Raw genomic sequence first — 5,430 nt, forward strand, 5'->3', positions numbered from 1 at the left:
TGAAGAAAAAACCCAGCTATGGGCGCTACCCTCATGAATCTTTAATGTGTTCTTAGACCATAAATTTAATTAGTGATTCCTCATTTTTCAAATTCTTTTAGGACGCTAACTGCCCTTAGAAATGATCAAGCCTATTCTCCTTGGGCTGACCTTTTCAAAGGATATTCAAGAACAGCTTTTCCCAGAACAATGAGAAAAACATTGATGACAAGTCCAGAGAGTTCAGGATTTAAGAGCGAAGGCAGGGAAGGGAAATTTGGCAGGACTACATTGGGAGAAGCTTTCAGAAAGAGCCATAACATCAGAGAAAAGAGTTATCTCCTCCAAGGGAGCTCTGGTGCCTGAGTGGCAAGAAGCTACACTGTAATCCCAGAGGTTCACACTTCAAATCCACCAGATTCTTTGCTGGAGAAGGAGGGGCAATCTCCTCCCGTACCAGTCAGATCCGATTTGACTGTACACACACAAAACAATAATTTATAAAATAAAAAAAATTTTAAAAAGAAGAGTTATTTCCTTCAGCATCTCTGTAACATGAGGAATAGCACAGTATAAAATGATAATGTGTTTTCCCACTAATTTGACGTCCTCCTCTCTCTGCCCTCGCCTATCCTGTCTCAGACTCGCTTTGAAACAGCAAGGCGCTTCATCTCTTGGAGGAATTTTCCTGGCTCCAGTTACAGTTTCTTTCCTGTTCCATGAGATTCAGCTTTATTTACAAAATGTTGGTTTTATGAGTTCATATTATTATTTTATTGGCAGCTCTAAAGTCTTTATCCTTGCCAGTAAATGAAAAGGAGAAGGAGAGATGAGGTGGGAAACAGCAGTCTTGAAGATAAAAACAGAAATCTCTTTCTAGGGACATCAAAGGGCAACAAAACAGGAGACAGAAGCTCTGTCAATTCATGGAATCATGAATTGGTGTTTTTTGATTTGTTTGTGTGTTTGTATTTTAAGAGGCGCTCCCAGAATGGATTCAAAGTCTCAGATTTCTTATTTCACATGTCATCCTAGGCACAGAAGTGCTTATATCTTTTATGAATTATCTTCACTAACTAAATGGAAATAAATGTTTGTTAATACTCAGACATGTGAAGAGCATCAAAGAATTAGGGGCTAAACTTCTGAGGAGGAGGAGAGATAGACCTATTAAATAGACTCTTAGTTGGAAACAGCTGTGCTTTTTCTTCATCTGCAGATAATTTTCTCTACCTTTTCCTATGAACTTTCCATTGAACGTTCTATTTTTAAAATAAGATAGAAACTAACAAAACTTAGACAATCATCCAGTTATATTAATATAACAAATGCATACCATATATGAAATACAGTGATAAATATTTTTATTTACTTTTCACAATAAATCTGCCAAATCTTTGCCATCACTTGATTCTAATTCATCACAGCTCTGAGTTTCCCAACCTGGAAATCTTTATGAAAGGAGACTCTCTCATCATTCTGTGTCACAGGAACTGATGGATTCAAACAACCCCATTAGTTTAGTAGCCCCACCTGTAAACATAAACAATATGCTTTATCTTCTATAGGAGAACATTGAGGCTCAAAGAAGTTAAATAGTTTTTCAGAGGTTGCAAAGCAACCAGATAGCATGGTAGGAGTCAAACACTTTTTATTTCAAAGAAATAAAAATTTTAACCACTGGTACACCGAGTGTGTCTGCAGAGATCCTTGAGTTCCTACTTTCAGAGCTAATGTAATTATACAAAGAAAAGACTTACAAGTTGAAAATTAATATTTCTTCAATATCCTTTTAAATGAGGCAATGTGAACTAAGGATATGTGTTGACTTTAAGACCCATAAAGTTAATTGGCCAGAGAAAAGGATGAGTTTAGTATTGAAACCTGAATTCTTTATTTCTCTATGCCATCCTCTGTAAGCTAAATTTTCTTCCCAAATAAGTTCCATTTAAAATATCTTGCTTTCCAAAATATTTCAGCTTACTTCAGGAATCACCAAGTCTCATCCCACTCATATTTGCTGTCATCTGACACTACTGCTATTTTGGTACATTAAGGATACAGGCTTCCTTATGTCTACAAAGCCAATTTCTACAGCTCCTAAATGCCAGGCAAAAATATGCAACAAAACAAAACAAGAAATATGGATTCAGTTTACAAAATTTTCTTTCAACTCAAAGCAAAGTAGTGAGTAGGTTTTATGTTTCCTGTCTTGGCTGTAGATGGAATTAGGAGAGGCAGGTAGTTTGCTCATCAGACTTTGACACCACTGAGGTAAGGATGTGAGGAACATGAAGCCTGGGGCATTTCTCCCATGGAACCATGACCTTGGCTGGACCGGAAGACCAGCAGGCCCTCGAGGCCTGCTCTTCTGTCATCTCACTCTCTACCACATCCTGTGTTCCTTCTTTTATTATTCCAACACACCAAAATAAAAATACTTCTTTCTATATTAAGGAAATTCACAGCCCCCAAAAGGGGAATCAAGTTATGTGTAGGCATTAAAGGAAATATTGGTGATGATTCAGAAGCAGGAAACTTGTAGTAGGGTTGATGAGGAGAACACATATGAGAATGATGATGTGGCATTTATCTGAATGAGAAGGAAGTAGTGTTAAATGCAGGTATGAAGATGTGAAGTGAAAGGAGGTGATAGCTCTGTTGACCAAGTTCTAGAAAACAAGAACTTGAGAGCATGGTTATAACTTGTGAGAAATAATTTTAGGGACAAAATAAATAATACTTTAAACAACAGAGAGTGAATCCTTAAAGTTTATCACTACCAACAATGCTTTAAGAAGCTCATAAAATCAAAGTTCAAGACTAAATAATCCTAAAAGTGATGACATTAGTTACTAAGAAAAGTTAAAAAGGGACAGGAAGACTTTGAGAATTAAAAACGCATTTGTCATTATAACACTTTGGTCAGAGACAGATATATGTATGAACCTTGAGTTTCTCTCAAGTGTAGTCCACTTAAATTGTTATGTACTGCTGAGTAGGAACTGACTTATAGCTTGCTCTCCGTTTGGTTTTCAGAGGCAGTATATCTCACAGGAAGAGATTACCCATATTTTTCCCAAGGGGCAGCTGGTGGATTTGAACCTCATGTCATTGAGTTGACAGCACAACTCCTTACCACTAGACCACCAGAGCTCCCCCTTCACTTAAACACAACTGTAAATCTTTCATACAGGAGAATGGTGAGCTCTCCTCCTATGTCATAAATGTTGTTGTTGTTGTTGTTATGTGCCGTCGAGTCCTTTCCGACTCATAGTGACCCTATGCACAACAGCCCTGCTCTGTCCTGCGCCAATCGCACCGCCTCTGACACACCCATCCCGATTACCCCAGTCACCGAATCAATCCATCTCATAGAGGGTCTTCCCCTCCTGCGTTGTCCCTCAACTCTCCCAAGCATGATGACCCTCTCCAAGGACCCGTCCCTCCTGGCAACATGTCCAAATTATGTCAGATGAAACCCCAGAATCCTTGCCTCCAAGGACTAGCTTGGTTTAATCCTCTCCAAGATAAATCTGTTTGTTTTACTGGCAGTCCAGGGTACATTCAGTACCCTTCTCCAGCACCACAGCTCAAAAGCATCCACTCTCCTTCTGTCCTCCCTAGTCATTGTCCAACTCTCTGATGCATAACAAGCGATTGCAAATACCATGGCCTGTATTGGGCGCACCTTAGTCTCCAGAGAGACACTGTTGCTCCTGAGTACTTTAGAGAGGTCCCTAACAGCAGACTTTCCCATCGCGATACGCTTTTTGATTTCCTGACTGCTGGTGCCAAGAGTGTTGACTGTTGAGCCGAGCAAACTGAAGCTGTGAACACTCTCAATCTCTTCGCCATCCATCCTGATGCTGCCAATTGGTCCAGTGGCGAGAATCTTTGTCTTCTTGACATTGAGCCTTAGTCCGTACTGAAGGCTGCAGTCCTTGACCCTTCGCAGCAAGTGCATGAGGTCCTCCTCAGTTTCAGCAAGCAGGGTTGTGTCATCTGCATAATGCAGATTGTTACCAGATTCTTCTGGTATTCTCTGCTTTCAGCCAAGATCCATCTAACATCAGCAACAATATCCCTAGTACCATGACCCCTTCTAAACCCAGCCTGGACTTCCGGCAGTTCTGTGCTGATGTGCTGTTCTAATCGTTTTTGGATGATCTTCAGCAGAATCTTGCTTGCATGTGAAATCAATGACACTGTTCTGTAGTTTCCACACTCAGTTGGGTCACCTTTCTTTGGAATGGGAACAAATATAGATCTCTTCCAGTCAGTTGGCCAAGTGGTTGTTCTCAAGATTTCTTGGCACAACTTGGTGAGCACATCCAGGGCAACATCTGTTATCTGAAATACTTCAATTGGTATACCATCTATTCCTGGGGCCTTATTTTTTGCTATTTCCTTCAAAGCAGCTTGAACTTCTTCCTTCATCACCATAGGCTCTTGCTCATATGTTATTTCTTTAAATTCCTCTGTATCTGCCAATTCCTTTCTATATAATGACTCAGTATATTCCTTCCATCTTCTTTTAATACTTCCTGGATCATTTAATATTCTGCCCAAAGCATCCTTGATTACAGAAACTCTAGGTTTAAATCTGTTCTTCAGTTCCTTGAGCTTAAGAAATGCTGAGCGAGTTTGGCCCTTTTGATTTTCTGACTCTAGCTCCTCGCACGTTTCATTGTAGTATTTTGCTTTGTCATTCCGAGCAGCCTTTTGGAATCTTCTGTTCAATTCTTTAGCCTCTGAAAATCCCCGGAAGGGTCAGCTATCAGTTAGTTACAACTCGATGGTGCTTAAAAACAAAAACAAACACAAACTTAACTTACTTAAGTTGATTTTTTAACTTTAGGTAATATATTAGTTGGAATAAAATTTGGCATGAATTAAATCTGCCAAATTTCTACTCTAAATATCTCCCAGATTTGTTACATTTTAGTGTTCCATCCATACTTTCAGTACTTTCTCAGACAAACAATTATTACGTGAAACTACAAATTTGGACTCTGAAGATAGGATTGGAAAAAGTAAATAGCTTTTCTGGCAGAGGACTGTGGATTTTGGAATAAAAAGACTGTATTTGAAGTCTGGCTCTGCCACTTACTCTTTGAGTGACTTTCAGCAACTTATTTAAGCTCTCCAACCTCACATTTCTTGCTGGTGCAATTGGGAGTTATAAAACCCAACATATTGAACTACTGGATGGTTTGAATCAAATAATGCATGTAGAACTTTTAACATAATGACTGGCATGTTATTGGTGAAGATGTGATGATGTGGAATATGCACATAATTTTCATAGTGTTACATTGGTTTTCCGAATAGCCAAGGAGTAGGTCACTGGTCAAAACGAAAACAAAGAAAAATCTCAGTCATTGCTGTCAAGTTGGAACGGAATCATAGCTGACCCTCCAGTGGGGTTTTCAGAGGCTGTAAATTGCA

The sequence above is a fragment of the Elephantulus edwardii genome, unplaced genomic scaffold (genome assembly GCF_000299155.1).
Source record: "Elephantulus edwardii isolate Elephantulus edwardi_28Jun2011 unplaced genomic scaffold, EleEdw1.0 scaffold00067, whole genome shotgun sequence".
NCBI lineage: Eukaryota > Metazoa > Chordata > Mammalia > Macroscelidea > Macroscelididae > Elephantulus > Elephantulus edwardii.